Here is a 17320-nt window from a genome sequence, read left to right on the forward strand (position 1 = left end):
ATCTGTACTATGAAGCGGCGTCCGATCAACTTTGCGGCATTTGGCTGAATCTGGGCTGAAAGTATATCCCGGTACACTTCAGAATTCATCCGGCTACTCTTGTCTGCTGTTATGTCATCAATAAACACAAGTGACCCAGTGCCATTGAAAGCCATGCATGCCCATGCCATCATGTTGCCTCCAGCATGTTTTACAGAGGATGTGGTGTGCCTTGGATCATGTGCCGTTCCCTTTCTTCTCCAAACTTTTTTCTTCCCATCATTCTGGTACAGGTTGATCTTTGTCTCATCTGTCCATAGAATACTTTTACAGAACTGAGCTGGCTTCATGAGGTGTTTTTCAGCAAATTTAACTCTGGCCTGTCTATTTTTGGAATTGATGAATGGTTTGCATCTAGATGTGAACCCTTTGTATTTACTTTCATGGAGTCTTCTCTTTACTGTTGACTTAGAGACAGATACACCTACTTCACTGAGAGTGTTCTGGACTTCAGTTGATGTTGTGAACGGGTTCTTCTTCACCAAAGAAAGTATGCGGTGATCATCCACCACTGTTGTCATCCATGGACGCCCCGGCCTTTTTGAGTTCCCAAGCTCACCAGTCAATTCCTTTTTTCTCAGAATGTACCCGACTGTTGATTTTGCTACTCCAAGCATGTCTGCTATCTCTCTGATGGATTTTTTTCTTTTTTTTCAGCCTCAGGATGTTCTGCTTCACCTCAATTGAGAGTTCCTTAGACCGCATGTTGTCTGGTCACAGCAACAGCTTCCAAATGCAAAACCACACACCTGTAATCAACCCCAGACCTTTTAACTACTTTATTGATTACAGGTTAACGAGGGAGATGCCTTCAGAGTTAATTGCAGCCCTTAGAGTCCCTTGTCCAATTACTTTTGGTCCCTTTAAAAAAAGGAGGCTATGCATTACAGAGCTATGATTCCTAAACCCTTTCTCCGATTTGGATGTGAAAACTCTCATATTGCAGCTGGGAGTGTGCACTTTCAGCCCATATTATATATATAATTGTATTTCTGAACATGTTTTTGTAAACAGCTAAAATAACAAAACTTGTGTCACTGTCCAAATATTTCTGGACTTAACTGTATAATACTAATAATAATGAGCTTTATTTCCATAGTGCCAACATATTCTGCTGTGCTTTGCTGCCAATGCCATCATGGCCCCATCCTGGTATATATGTCCCAGTAATGGCCCCATATAGGTATATATGCCCCTATAATGATCTCATGCTAGTATACATGTCCCCAAAATGGCCCTATCCTGGTATACATGTCCTCATGATGGCCACATCCTGGTATACAGTACAGACCAAATGTTTAGACACTCCTTCTCATTCAAAGAGTTTTCTTTAGTTTCATGACTCTGAAAATTGTAGATTCATATTGAAGGCACAAAACTATGAATTAACACATGTGGAATGAAATATTTAATAAAAAAGTGTGAACCAACTGAAAATATGTCTTATATTCTGGGTTCTTCAAAGTAGCCACCTTTTGCTTTGATTACTGCTTTGCACAATCTTGGCATTCTCTTGATGAGCTTCAAGAGGTAGTCATAAGGCCGCTTTACACACTGCAATATCGTTACCGATATCGCTAGCGTGCATACCCGCCCCCATCGTTTGTGCGACACGGGCAAATCGCTGCCCGTGGCGCACAAAATCGCTCAGACATGTCACACTACTTACCTGCCCTGCGATGTCACTGTGACCGGTGAATTGCCTCCTTTCTAAGGGGGCGGTTCGTGCAGCGTCACAGTGACGTCACTAAGCAGCCGCCCAATAGAAGCGGAGGGGCGGAGATGAGCGGGACGTAACATCCCGCCCACCTCCTTCCTTCCTCATTCCTGCGGTGTCACACATAGCGATGTGTGCTGCCGCAGGAACGACGAACAACATCGGAACTGCAGCAGCAATGATAATTGGGAATAGGGGGGCATGTCACCAATTAGCGATTTTGAACGTTTTTGCAACGATTCAAAATCGCTCATAGGTGTCACACGCAACGACATCGCTAACGCGGCCGGATGTGCGTCACAAATTCCATGACCTCAACCACATCGCTTTAGCGATGTCGTAGCATGTAAAGTGGCCTTTAAACATAAACTCGCAGGAGGGCTCTGATATCATTTATGTTGCTGAAAACCAGCAAAAAAGAAAAAGACAGGTTTGCTATGCACAACCTCCTAAGCTAATGAATAAAAATACTGCCAAGAAACAAACCTGCAAACCCGTCAGAAAAGAGTAAGACACTCTGACGGTAACATCTTCTAATCAGTTATCATGGCTTTCATACACGATGCCTCTGTAGAGTGCGCAAAATCTGGACTGGATATTTTTGACTTCTCTCCAATACAAACAAGAATAGAGAAATCACTTTTTGTAGAAATTCAAACTATTGCAGCTCTGTCAGACAATGCGCGCCTGGAACTTTTCATATTGGGAAGTGGTGAATATTATTATGATCTAAATAACTTGTTACTGTACATAAATTGCCTTTTTCGTCAAACAAGATAATACAGCTGTCGGTGATGGGGCCAGTGTAGCTCTTATAAACTACCCTCTGGCGACTCTTTTTAATCAGGTCGATATCACGTTATATCACAGTCGGATAACCTCTACAGCTTTAGAGCATACATTGAAACTTTTCTAAATTACAGTTCACAAACTAGAAATGCAATTTATCGCTGGATTGTTCTATAAAAATAGTGCAGGTCATCATAATGATCGGGTCTTGGATGGCACAAATGCTGGATTTGTCAAAAGAGCCCATATAACTTCCCACTCTAAACTTGTAGGTCTCTTGGGCTCAATTTTTGGAGATATATTTAATCAGCCGAAGGTCATACTGAATGGACTTGAACGTAAGATAAAGCTTTTGAGCAATAAGTATTCTTTCTGTTTGATGTCAGGTTATGCAGATCCTTATACAGATCTTACAAGCATCTCTCTCTCTCCAGCTGTCCAGATAGGTCAAAGTCAAACCCTACTATCCGCAAAAGCCAAATACGCTAGGGCCTGCATGAAAGTATACAGCATACTGGCTGGTACACAAATTACAAACCACGAGAACCACTTTTTAGGCCAAATTCCAGCAGGTGTTATATTAGGGTTTGTAGATAATGAAGCATTTAGTGATTCATATAATAAAAATCCTTTGTGCTTTAATCATTATAATGTGAACCACACTGCTCCTTACATGGATGGTAAGCATATACAAGCAAGGCCATACCAACCTAATTTCAATGTTGATTTAGCCGTCAGAGAGTATATGGCTCTTGCCCATATATTTAGGAAGCAAAAGTCTAATTGTGCTCTGGCAATAGACCGTGAAGAATTTATGGATGGATTCACATTATTAGCGTTTAATTTATCCCCCAATCAAGAGCTCGGAAGTCATTTCTTGCTGGTTAAAACAGGTAACCTACTGTCACGTCCCCACAGGAGTCCGCTCCTGTGACTTCTGCTTCAATCACCAGGCGACGTCTTGGATAGTGCTAGTGATGGGAGAGGCGTTAGTGCCAGTGACTCTGGTGGAAGCAGGCTCCGCTCATCCACTAAGCTGGGGTTCCATGGGTTTCTGCAGTACCACTGGCTGACTGTAGGTGGCTTGTGTCTTCCAGCTGAAATCACCATCATTCAGCCTCAGCCAATGGGAAGACACCACACCCTTTTTATTCCCCCTCCTGTCTGCTGGCTACTGCCAGAGATAGGTCTGTTTTCCTGTTACCTGTGTTGCAGACGGGGGCCAGACCCCTCTACAAGGGGGTGCTCGGATCCGGGTTCGTTACTGTGGCTCGAGTGGCAGCCGGACCCGGGATTGTGCGGCCGTCCGTCCTCACAACTGTAGAAAGGGTGTATTTACAGGGGAAAGGTTTGTCAGTGACGCCACCCGTGGGTTGCGGTAAGAGTTGGTAGCACCGCCACTGCCTGGATATGGGATGCCCATGGCTGATAGAGTGGGGAAGCAGGATGGTATCCCCTCCACAGGTAGAGGAGGTGTTGTTTCGGGACCCAGGTGTACGTGGAAATATGCTGCGGAGAGTGTCAAGCAGGGCTGGACTGGGCAAGAACGGTGTACTCACAGTTCCAAGAAAATTCACATAGAGTCCAGTAGTAAACCAAATTGCCAGTGACCGGTAACCTCCGGCGGTTGTATTCAGGTCCCACACCCTGGTACAGCAAACAGGGGTCCCTTCCTCCTGCACTCAGTGTTTGTGTCTTTAACAGGACAACTCCGCTTGAAACGGTAGAAGTCCCCTCCCGGCAATTTTGTATGTTGGGAGCTGCGGCCCACAAAATCTGACCCTTGGGATCTCTGTGGGTTCTGGTGGACACCCTATCCCCGCGTTGGGCTTCCGTTTCCCTCTCTGGGCTTGCTGGTGGGATAAGACATAGAATCTTGCCCCTGGCTGGCTAATTGACAAGGGGCTTGAAACCTTCCTTGCCCTAGGGTCCAGGCACCCCAATTGTGCACGGCCTCGGGACCGGATTCCCGCTGTCGGCATCAGCGGGCTACAACCCTGCCCCGGTTCACTTGAGGTCTCCTGCGACTGGATCTCCGTCGCCTGTGGTCCTGTTTGCCATCTGCCACCTAGTCAGTAGTCCGGTAGTCCAGGGGCCCCAACTCCTGAATCCGCTGTCACTCCACACTCCTCTCACTTCAACTGTCAGACTAAACTGTTCTGTTCCCTCCCCTAACACCTCAGGACCCCTAGGTGGGCGCTTCCATCCGCCTGGTTCCACCCACTGGTGTGTCCCTATTGTCATGGAGGGTGACTAGGCTTTGCTGGCTGGTGTTATGTACCTGGATGTGGGTTTGTGCTGGTCTGCCAAGGAGGATGGAGTCCTGCACCTGAAAGATCTGTGCAGTCTCTGTAACAACCTGGTTTTGCCAGGGTGTCACGCCTGTCTCTCTCTCTGTTTTGCTTAGTAACCCCTGTCTTTGGACTTCTGTTTGTTTTCTAACTATCCTTCTGCCTGCCGTTTCTGTACCTCGCCGCCAGTCCCGGATTTGATCTCTGCTTCATTTCCTGATTATGTCCTTGCCTGCTGATTCTGTCCCTGTTCTGCAATTCCTGGTTTGACACTGCTGACTACTACTCTCATCGGACTGCAGCCTACCACAGGTGGTGATCTCTAGGGACCTGTGTAATTCCAAATCCCTGTATAGGGGTTAAAGGGTTTCAGGATTCTAGGGGTCTTGCTTGGTGAGTGGCTTCCCTCTAGCCTATCCATTACAGCCAGTCTTAGTCTGTGGTTCCAGGCAGGCGTTACACCTACTGTACGTGCTGAAGCGTGGTTTGCGGTGGCTATGCCACACACTGTAAGTATTATTGTATATGCTCTCAGCTCAACTATAATTGAAATCAACAACAGAAGAAAAGTATTATTTGATTATATCTAATTATGGACACCCTGCAACTCACAAGCCTGCTGAACTCCTCTTATTATACAGAACGCATATTTGCTGATGTGTTTCTGTGTGATTTTCTATCATCATTTAGAGGGGCTCAGAGACCCGCTGCCTATATCGCGAACACAGACATTGCCACTTAAAGCAGACGCCATCGGATATTAATTGTACTCTGCAATCATAAGAAGGCAATATTTTTCAATAGTTATTAGTTCTCGCCTTGCAGCGTATGTTTTCCTGACGAGTTTCTAAGCGTCTTAAACAAAAACACTTTTTTAATATTTGGCCAATTACAGGACACATATAGTAATGTATGTGGGCAGTACTGCGTTTATGATTTGGTACCATTTACCGCTAGGGATGCCATTCAATAAAATATTACAATGCTTTACTACTAATTTAAACAGTAATGATATTAGAGTGGCTGATTTTGTAAAGTCTGTTTTATCTAAACATTCAAGCAGTTCAGGATGTCTTCATAAGCAATTCTGTATACCCCTCTGCAACCATTAATGTGTCCGCTCTATTAATTGCAAATTATCTCTCCATACGTCTGTATGATCGCTCCTTGTTAGTGGCCGGTATAAGCAAAATAAAGTTTACGAGACTCAAACATTATTGTATAGTCAGTAATATAGCTTTACAGACATGTTAATTGATCCTATAAACAGAAATGATGTGATGTGCGAGTTGTAATGCTCTATGATATTCTGTAAATGTATCAAATTGTTCTGCGAGTGAGCCATTCAAAAATGTAATTGATTTTTTTAACTAAAATGTAATTGATTTTTGGACTCAATGAAACTTTTAAAAGTTATAATGTGTCTGTCCTTCATTTTTTTACAAACAGTATAAAACACAGACTTTATTCTGGGGACTTATAAGTGCTGTTTATTAGCTGTGTGGTGGGTAATATAATTGGCCATATACATAATATGACAATTCAAAATCAATTATATGGTGTGAATAAAATGATATAATAATATTATATTCACTAATATTATACAGTAGAAGGTGGCCCGATTCTAACGTATCGGGTAGTCTACAATGTATATGTAGGTTAGCAGATTGAATAATAAGGTAATGAATGGACTGGATGGGTTAGGTTTAATTTAGTATTCTTATAATTGTTTATTGGTTTTAAAATGACAAACGACAGAAGGAACAGTTTTAATAGATGAGTCTAATGTTTAATGATGTCCATGGCTTGTAATGAAAGAAGGCCATGAACAGTGTTAAGGTAAGTATAAATATGCTGATGCTGTGATGTGGCCCAATGCTGGTATGTGCCCCCATCGTGGTGCAGCCACCATCCTGACATGTGCCCCCATTCCGCGGGATAATGCGTGCAGGGGGCGGAGTGCGGGGTGGGTGGAGCCGAGCGGGGCCATGGCGCTGAGGACGTCAGTGCCGGGGACTGCATGGCTGGGGACAGGTGACTATCCAGGTGTGTGTGTATGTGTGTGTGTGTGCGCGTGTTCGGGCGCTTTCACACTTGCGTTCAGCGCAGTCCGCCGCTATGGAGAATAGCGCAGTCCGTTAAGGCACTGGAGGAGGGAACGCTGCATGTAGCATTTTTTGGGTCGTTAAAATATCGCAGCTTGACGGATTCCGTTAGAATCCGCAAGGTGTCTAATGATTGTCTATGGGGTGGATTCCGCCGCAATGCACTAAGCGGCGGAATACGCCGACAGATCCCGTCACATTCTACTGTGCATGCTCAGCATGTCCAGCAGAACATCTAAATCGATTAAAATCACTCCTGGTCTCTCTCCCCTCATCTGCCACCCCCTGTCTCCCCTCCCCCCCTTTTCTCCCCCCCTCCCCCCCTCCCCCCTACCCCCTCTCAACCCATCTCTCATACTCACCGATCACCGTCGCGGCGGTGCACAGCTGTCACACTGCTCTGGCGGCTTCTCCTGCTTTTGAAAATGCCGGCCGCTCATTAATCAATCTCGCATTCCCTGCTTCCCCCACCCACCGGCGACTATGATTGGTTGCAGTCAGACACGCCCCCCACGCTGAGTGACAGCTGTCTCACTGCAACCAATCACAGCTGCCGTCGGTGGGTCTATATCATGCGGTACAATAAATAAATAAATAATTTAAAAAAAAAAAACCTGCGGTTTCCTCAAGTTTGATACCAGCCAAGATAAAGCCACATGGCTGAAGTCTCTGGTATTGTCAGGATGGGGAGCGCCACGTTATGAGGTGCCCACCACCCTAACAATATCAGCTAACAGCCGCCCCGGAATTGCTGCATCCTTTAGATGCAACAGTCCCGGGACTCTACCCAGCTCATCCCAAATTGCCCTGGTGCAGTGGCAATCAGGGTAATAAGGAGTTAAATGGCAGCTTATAGCTGCCACTAAGTCCTAGGTTAATCATGGCAGGCGTCTCCCCGAGATACCTTCCATGATTAATCGTTAGTGAAAGTAAATAAACACACACAACAAAAAATCCTTTATTTGGAATAAAAGACAAAAAAAACCCCTCATTTACCACTTTAATAATCTCCAAACACCCATCCAGGTCCGATGTAATCCACATGACGCTTTCAGCTATGCTACATGTAGCTGACAGGGAGTGCCGTAGAACACGACCGCTCTGTGTCAGCTCCACGCAGCAACTGAAGTGAGCCGCGCTGTCACCGGAGACTTCACTTAGTTAGTGCCGAGGTGTGTGCGGGGATGATGATGGGGGCAGTAGTGCTTGCGTGTGCGGTGATGATGATGAGTGCGGTAGTGCCGGGGTGTGTGCGGAGATGATGATGGGGGCGGTAGTGCCGGGGTGTGTGCGGGGATGAAGATGGTTGTGGTAGTGCTTGTGTGTGCGGTGATGATGATGGGGGTGGTACTGCCGGGTTGTGTGCGGGGATGATGATGAGTGCGGTAGTGCCTGTGTGTGTGCGGGGATGATGATGAGTGTGGTAGTACTTGTGTGTGCAGTGATGATGATGAGTGCGGTAGTGCCGGGATGTGTGCGGGGATGATGGGTGCGGTAGTGCCGGGGTGTGTGCGGGGATGATGATGCGAGCAGTAGTGCCTGCATGTGTGCAGGGATGATGATGGGAGCAGTAGTGGCTGCGTGTGTGCGGGGATGATGGGAGCGGTAGTGCCTGCGTGTGTGCGGGGATGATGGTTGCAGTAGTGCCGGGGTGTGTGTTCAGTGTATACATGCAGAGGATGGAGTGCGGGGGGGGTGGAGCCGAGCGGGACCATGGCGCTGAGGACGTCAGTGCCGGGCACTGCATGGCTGGGGACAGGTGACTATTCGTGTGTGTGTGTGTGTTCAGTGTATACATGCGGAGGGCAGAGTGCGGGGGGGTGGAGCCAAGTTACGCTGGTAACCATGGTACACAATCGGGTAACTATGCAAAGTGCTTTGCTTAGTTACCCGATGTGTACCATGGTTACCAGCATACGCCGGCTCCCAGCACGATTCCAGCAACACAAGGGTATATCTCGACTGGGTTCCCGGTGTGTGCTCCCGGGGGTGCAGCAGTCACCTGGGAGTCGGGGCTCCATGTGGGTGCGGGGAAAGGTGTCAGGCATCGTCCTGTCACACCATAGTTTGTGCTGTTCACTTAGCTGAGCCGTTGGTCACAGCCTCTTTAGCGCACGTGCTGTGGAGATGGTTGTCGCTGTAATGACGTCATTTTGGAGCAAGACAGACAGAATAAGGCAATTATATATATAGATGTTAATTACACTATCAGAATTAAATACAGTTATCAAAACCCAATAAAAATATCATGTTAATAGAAGAGAACACACTTTGATACACTTTGATAGGGTGCATGTTCTGTATTCCTCTTTGCATCCATTGCTGTTTCTGTCCCTGTTAATTGTGTGTTGTTGTGAAGTACAGTAGCAAATCAAATACACGGCGTGAATATTATTATTATTATTATTATATAATATTGTAGATTGTGAATCACACTAGCAGTATTTTGATATCAGAAGCCTGTTACTTGTGGGTTGTCACTTTGATACACTTTGATAGGGTGCATGTAATTCTGTATTCTTCTATGCAACCACGGCTGTTTCTGCCCCTGTTAATTGTGGAATGTAGTCCTACCACACGTCTGTATACCCAACATGTCTAGCTGATCAGTTTTTTGTTTGTTGCGGGTATGTACCGCCCTCGTAGCAGCAGCCAAGCCGCTCGGATCCGGAGCCGCGGTGGCTCGAGGGGTCTCTGGACCCAGGGGGTCCACACAGACACTCGAATCAAAAAGTAGTGGGGGAGTATATACACGGGATTAGGAAAGTTTGTGACGTCACCCATGGTGCGTGGTAAGTTAAGGTACCACCGCTGCTGTTGGGGATGCCCGGTGGCGATGGAATGGCATTAAGGGTTTTTTTTAACCCCTCCGTGGGTAGGGGTTTTTTGCCCCGGGAGCCCGGTGATAGTGATGTAGGGGTGCTGTTGGGTTTGGAAAAGGGTTTTTGGGTATTTTTTTTAGTGTACTCACTCAAAAATAATCACACCGACAGCTTTAAACCAGAGTTCTGAGCACCACTGCAGCTGGGAGGGAGCACAATTGGGTCCGTGCCCTTGGTGTTGCAGGTAGTCTGTGACCCTTTCCTTGGCACCTGTGTTTTCTTCTTTCAAGCCTGAAACTTTTCGGGTCCCGCTCACCCGTATGGCTAACAGTGAGCTTGCTCTCAAGGTTCACTCGTAGGATTTCTTTGGACTGTATTGGGAAAGTCCTATCCCATCGGTGCGCTAGTACCCCGATTTTGGAGCAGGTTGGGGATGACACTTGAAGTCTTCACCCCCGTCGGGAAAATTGCCAGGACGCGTGAAGCTACTTCCTGGCCTAGGGTCCATGTACCCCGTCGTGCCCTGGCCCCTGCCTGGTGATAGCTCAAGGCCACCGGCCACCCTCCTCAGCAGTCCGTGCCCCCTGACACTATCCAATGTGACCGGGGTTCCAGCTCCTACCAGGCCCAGACCAACGTCTGCTACCTAGTACTAAGGAGCCCTGCTCCGTGACCTCTCCTCCCGAGAGTCACTTCCTTCCACCTCCACTACCACTTCACTTCTCCCTCACTTTCTCACTCTCCCCTCCCAACCCCCCATATGGGCAGCCCTATTCCCTTCAAGCCCCCCAATGGTGTGTCTAGTGGGTACAGTGTTAAGTGTTCCTAGGGTTTTGATTGGCTCAGCTGTTAGCAACATCAAAGGACCAGGACCTGTAACCAAGAAGGGTGGATACTGTGCTGAAGGGCAGATTGCACAATACCCTGTGACGACCTTATAGGCCAGGGCATCACAGGTACACGCAGGATAAAGGGAGTTAATCAGACTCGCACAGCATTGTATCGTCATTACTATAGCTTTTACAGACAGAACATGTTGTTTGACCCTATAAGCACAAATGTTGAGAAGTGTTTTAGAAGCAATTCTGTATATCTCTCGGCAACCGTTGATGTGTCTGTCCTTTTATTTGTGAATTGTTGTGAATTTCAAAAGCAGGATTTTTATATCAACCTCCAATAAATATATCAGTCGTCAATAAAAGAGAACACTCTTTGATACACTTTGATAGATAAGGGGCGTGACACATGACCATTTCATACACTTTGATAGGGGGCGCGGCACCTGTCAAATTACTTTTGATGGATCTTATGTCACCCACACTACTCTCAGCATCTTCCCACTGTTACTAACTACTGTTAGCATTTTTACTAATTACTTTAGCGCCTGCTACACCTCATGGACATAACTACAATTAAACTTACAGATATGCACACATTATCTGCTTTCTGAAATTTGCCATAAATGTACAACATTGTTGAATTGTATGTTATATTGACACCATGCTATAAATTCTATACATACCAGCCATTTTTCTTTAACCCCTTCACCCCCGGCCACTAAAACACCCTAATGACCGGGCCATTTTTTGCAATTCTGACCAGTGTCACTTTGACAGGTTATAACTCTGGAACGCTTCAACGGATCCTGGCGATTCTGAGATTGTTTTTTCGTGACATATTGTGCTTCATGTCAGTGGTAAATTTAGGCCGATATTTTTTGCGTTTATTTGTGAAAATTTAGGAAATTTGGCGAAAATTTTGAAAATTTCGCAATTTTCAAACTTTGAAAATTTATGCCCATAAATCTGTGAGATATGTCACACAAAATAGTTACTAAATAACATTTCCCACTTGTGTACTTTACATCAGCGCAATTTTCGAAACAAATTTTTTTTCCGTTAGGAAGTTAGAAGGGGTCAAAGGTCATCAGCAAATTCTCATTTTTCCAACAAAATTTACAAAATAATTTTTTTAGGGACCACATCACATTTGAGGTGACTTTGAGAGGCCTAGGTGACAGAAAATACCCAAAAGTGACCCCATTCTAAAAACTTCACCCCTCACACTGCTCAAAACCACATCCAATAAGTTTATTAACCCTTTAGGTGCTTCACAGGAACCAAAGCAATGTGGAAGGAAAAAATGAAAATTTTACTTTTTAACACAAAAATGTTACTTTAGCCATAAAATTTTCATTTTTACAAGGGAGAAAAGAGAAAGTACACAATACAATTTATTGTGCATGTTCTCCTGAGTACGCTGATACCCCATATGTGGTAAAAATCAATTGTTTGGGCGCACGGCAGAGCTCGGAAGGCAAGGAGCGCCATTTGAATTTTTGAACGCAAAATTAGCTGCACTCATTAGCAGACGCCATGTCGGGTTTGAAGACCCCCTGAGGTGCCTAACCAATGGAGCTCCCCCACAAGTGACCCCATTTTGGAAACTAGAGCCCTCAAATAATTTTTCTAGATGTTTGGTGAGCACTTTGAACCCCTGGGGGCTTCACATAAGTTTATAGCGTTGAGCCGTGAAAATAAAAAAAATTTTTTTTACCACAAAACGGTTGCTTCAACTAGGTAGCTTTTTTTTTCACAAGGGTAACAGGAAAAAATGCACCATAAAATGTATTGTGCATTTTCTCCTGAGTACGCAGATACCTCATATGTGGTGGAAATCAAATGTTTGGACACACAGCAGTGCTCGGAAGGCAAGGAGCGCCATTTGAATTTTTGAGTGCAAAATTAGCTGCACCTGTTAGCGGACGCCATGTCGGGTTTGAAGACCCCCTGAGGTGCCTAAACAATGGAGCTCCCCCACAAGTGACCCCATTTTGGAAACTAGAGCCCTCAAATAATTGTTCTAGATGTTTGATGAGCACTTTGAACACCTGGGGGCTTCACAGAAGTTTATAGCGTTGAGCCGTGAAAAGAAAAAAAATTTTTTTTACAACAAAACGGTTGCTTCAACTAGGTAGCTTTTTTTTTCACAAGGGTAACAGGAAAAAATGCACCATAAAATGTATTGTGCATTTTCTCCTGAGTACGCAGATACCTCATATGTGGTGGAAAGTAATTGTTTGGGCGCATGGCGGGGCTCAGAAGAGAAGGAGCGCCATTTGACAGCAAAATTGGTTGGAATCATTAGCGGACGCCATGTCACGTTTGGAGACCCCCTATGGTGCCTAAACAGTGGAGCTCCCCCACAAGTGACACCATTTTGGAAACTAGAGCCCTCAAATAATTTTTCTAGATGTTTGATGTGCACTTTGAACACCTGGGGGCTTCACAGAAGTTTATAGCGTTGAGCCGTGAAAAGAAAATTTTTTTTTTTACCACAAAACAGTTGCTTCAACTAGGTAGCTTTTTTTTTCACAAGGGTAACAGGAAAAAATGCACCATAAAATGTATTGTGCAATTTCTCCTGAGTACGCAGATACCTCATATGTGGTGGAAAGTAATTGTTTGGGCGCATGGCGGGGCTCAGAAGAGAAGGAGCGCCATTTGACAGCAAAATTGGTTTGAATCATTAGCGGACGCCATGTCACGTTTGGAGACCCCCTATGGTGCCTAAACAGTGGAGCTCCCCCACAAGTGACACCATTTTGGAAACTAGAGCCCTCAAATAATTTTTCTAGATGTTTGATGTGCACTTTGAACACCTGGGGGCTTCACAGAAGTTTATAGCGTTGAGCCGTGAAAAGAAAATTTTTTTTTTTTACCACAAAACGGTTGCTTCAACTAGGTAGCTTTTTTTTTCACAAGGGTAACAGGAAAAAATGCACCATAAAATGTATTGTGCATTTTCTCCTGAGTACGCAGATACCTCATATGTGGTGGAAAGTAATTGTTTGAGCGCATGGCGGGGCTCAGAAGAGAAGGAGCGCCATTTGACTTTTCAAACGCACAGACGCAGTGCACTGATCGGCCGCTGCAGGACGCACGGTCGGATGCGATAAAAAAAAGCGTCGGGGATACGTAAAAAAAAAAAAAAGTCACGCCAAAAATTGACCATGGATGCAGATCCGTTATGTGCATCCCTGATCAGCGCTTGGCGGGACGCACGGATGGATGTGATACAAAAAGCGTCGGGGATACGGAAAAAAAAAAGTCACGCCAAAAATTGAGCAGGGATGCCGATCCGTTATCTGCATCCCTGATCAGCGCTTGGCGGGACGCACGGACGGATGCGATACAAAAAGCGTCGGGGATACGGAAAAAAAAGTCACGCCAAAAATTGAGCAGGGATGCCGATCCGTTATCTGCATCCCTGATCAGCGCTCGGCGGGACGCACAGACGGATGCGATACAAAAAGCGTCGGGGATACGGAAAAAAAAGTCACGCCAAAAATTGAGCAGGGATGCCGATCCGTTATCTGCATCCCTGTTCAGCGCTTGGCGGGACGCACGGACGGATGCGATACAAAAAGCGTCGGGGATACGGAAAAAAAAAAAAAAGTCACGCCAAAAATTGAGCAGGGATGCCGATCCGTTATCTGCATCCCTGATCAGCGCTTGGCGGGACGCACGGACAGATGAGGTGTAAAAATGGACAGGGGATACGGAAAAAAAAAAAAAAGTTATACTCACAGTACCCAGAGGACTAGCAGGAGGATCACTGACCAGAAGAGCTGCAGAGGAACAGATGGCAGAGAGATGGACAGCTTTACAGGAGCAGCAGGCAGATCAGCAGAATGCCCAGGAAGGACCCAGCGATGGACGCAGATGTGATCAGGCCGGTGAAGACAGGTAAGAGGACGTCGGGGGAGAGCAGAGGGGGAGGGGGGGGGGGAGAGCAGAGGGGGGGTTGAGAGCAGAAGGGGGGGGGAAAGCAGAGGGGTAGGGGGAGAGCAGAGGGGGAGGGGGTAGAGCAGAGGGGGAGACCGGAGAGGGAGCTGCAGAACAGAGATAATGGGGGAGGCAGTCAGATCGCGGGGGGAGCAGATCGGGATGTCGGGGGGGGGGGGGGGGGGTTGGGGGGAGCAGATCGCGGGGGGGCACGGCAGGGGCTACCATGGCAGCGCGCAGGGGCACCACGGGAGCGCGCAGGGGCACCACGGGAGCGCGCACGGGCTGGCTGCAAAGTGAGCACAGTACTCACGTGCAGCAGGAGCGGTGACAGCTAGGGCGGCGGCGGCGGCAGCAGCGGCGGTGGCGTGGTACCACAAGTACCAGCCACTGCACGCTGCAGCCATGTTGGGGGAGGGCTCGCAGGCCAGCACAGGCCTGGGGAGGGCGGCCACCGGCAGATCACACCGCCCCACTGCACACTGATTGGAGCGATTGCGCGTCATAGCACGATCGCTCCAATCAGTGCTGCAGGGGCTGGGGGCGGCATGTTTGAGGTCCACCTATGATATGCTGCAGCAGCTGCGGCATCTCATAGCTGGATCTCACAGGATCGCACTAATTCGGGCATTATTTTTGCCGAAATTAGTGCGATCGATGTGGTTGGCGGTTCAGATTTGAACAGCCAATCACATCGATCGTCGATAGGGGGTGGCGATGCCGCCCCCCCTAGGGTCAAGCAAAGGTCCCCTGCTGTAAGAAACAGCAGGGGACATCATTTGAAAGCCGTTGCTATGGCCACGGCAATCAAATGAAGTTTAGGCAGTAAAATTACGTCCCTGGTCGTTAAGTCACGTTAAAATAGGACGTAATTTTACTGCCCGCGGTCGTGAAGGGGTTAAGCTACATTCAAATTAGAATTAGGAGTTTGTTTTTTGTGTTCCATGATGGTAACAAAAAATTGAACTACTGCTAGGAGCATGTCACAGGCTTCGACTAAAAATGTAAAGGTAGCCTTAACCCCTTCACGACCGGCCGATTTTTCGCTTTCCATTTTTTTTTCGACATTCTTCGTAACTTTTTTATTTTTCAGTCAATATCATCATGTGAGGGCTCATTTTTTGCGGAACAAGCTGTACTTTTAAATGAAACTATAAGTTTTACCATATAGTGTACTGGAAAATGGCAAAAAAAGTGTGATGGCACTATGGTTTTTAAAATATTTTATTCACTGTGTTCACTATATGGTAAAACTGATGTGTGGGTGTGATGCCTCAGGTCAGTGCAAGTTCGTAGACACCAAACATGTATAGGTTTACTTTTAAATAAGGGGTTAAAAAAAAATTGAAAGTTTGTCCGAAAAATATGGCACACGTTTTACGCCATATTCCGTGACCCGTAGCGTTCTCATTTTTCGGGATCTACAGCTCAGTGACAGCTTATTTTTTGTGTCTCGAGCTGATGTTTTTAACGGTATCATTTTTGCGCAGATGCTACGTTTTGATCGCCTGTTACTGCATTTTGCGCAAAATTTGTGGCGACCAAAAAACGTAATTTTGGCGTTTGTAATTTTTTTGCCGCTACGCCGTTTAATGATCAGATTAATTGATTTTATATTTTGATAGATCGGGCGTTTCTGAACGCGGCGATACCAAATGTGTGTATATTTTTTATTTTTTTAACCCTTTAATTTTCAATGGGGCAAAAGGGGGGTGATTTGAACTTTTAGGTTTTTTATTTTTTAATTTTTTTTTAAAAATTTTTTTTTACTTTTTATTTTACTAGTCCCCTTAGGGGGCTATATGGATCAACAATTCGATCGCTCTACCATATCTGCTGATCACAGCTATACAGCTGTAAACAGCAGACATGCTCACTTTCTGCTTCATTTGGCTCCGGGCCGAGTGAAGCCGAAAGTAATTCATGTGCAGTACAGGAGTCATCACATGACCCTGTGCTACCATGACAACCACCGAAAGTCACGTGAGCACGTCACGTGACTTCCGGTATCGGACGGTAAGTAAATGTTTACCGCCGATGTCGTTTTAATGGCGCTGTCACATATTGACAGCGCCATTTAAGGGGTTAAACGGCACGAGCAGATAACGATTCTGCTCGTGCCTAGCAGGCACACATCTCAGCTGTGAAAATGAGCTGAGATGTGCGCCGATCGTGGCATGCTGCTGGCGGCAGACCGTGGGCAGTAACACTATGACCGCTAGGACGTAATATTACTGCACGTGGTCGATAAGGGGTTAAGGACACACGATAAGGGTATATGCGCATGTGACGCCCTGGCGCCACCAGGTGGTCACAGAAAAACATACACCCCACACAACACCATCCCACACCAGGTTCCATCAGCCACAAAACCCTAGCCACCCCCCTCAGGGTAGGAAGGACACACCAGTGGGCAGGACCAGGCGGATTGGGAGCGCCCACCTGGGGGTCTTGAGGATCCGGGGGAGAAAACTAGTCAGTTTTGAGTTGGAGTTAGAGTTCAGTGTCAGAAGGAGTCAAAGTAGAGTTCAAGTGGCAGTGCAAGTTTGAGCCTGAGCCTAGTGAAGGGTAGCCAGGGTAGTGGCCCTGGTCTACTGGCTAGGTGGCAAGCAGTGGACCATGTCCAAAGGCGACGGGAGTCCGGTCGTGGGAAATCCAGACTGAACCGGGACAGGGTTGGAGCCCGCCGGTACAGACAGCTGGGGATCCGTCTGGAAACCGTGCACAGGCGGGGTACCTGGACCCTAGTTAGAAGATGGTTGCAAGCCCA

At 46.6% G+C, this 17320-nt stretch overlaps 1 protein-coding gene across 2 annotated transcripts in view; it reads left to right on the plus strand.

Annotated features, from left to right (window-relative positions):
* Positions 1 to 17320, plus strand: part of CREB3L3 (cAMP responsive element binding protein 3 like 3) — a 383132-nt gene that overhangs the window by 187469 nt on the left and 178343 nt on the right. The gene's annotated exons all lie outside the window — the stretch shown is intronic.

This window comes from Anomaloglossus baeobatrachus, chromosome 1 (genome assembly GCF_048569485.1).
Source record: "Anomaloglossus baeobatrachus isolate aAnoBae1 chromosome 1, aAnoBae1.hap1, whole genome shotgun sequence".
NCBI classification, from domain to species: domain Eukaryota; kingdom Metazoa; phylum Chordata; class Amphibia; order Anura; family Aromobatidae; genus Anomaloglossus; species Anomaloglossus baeobatrachus.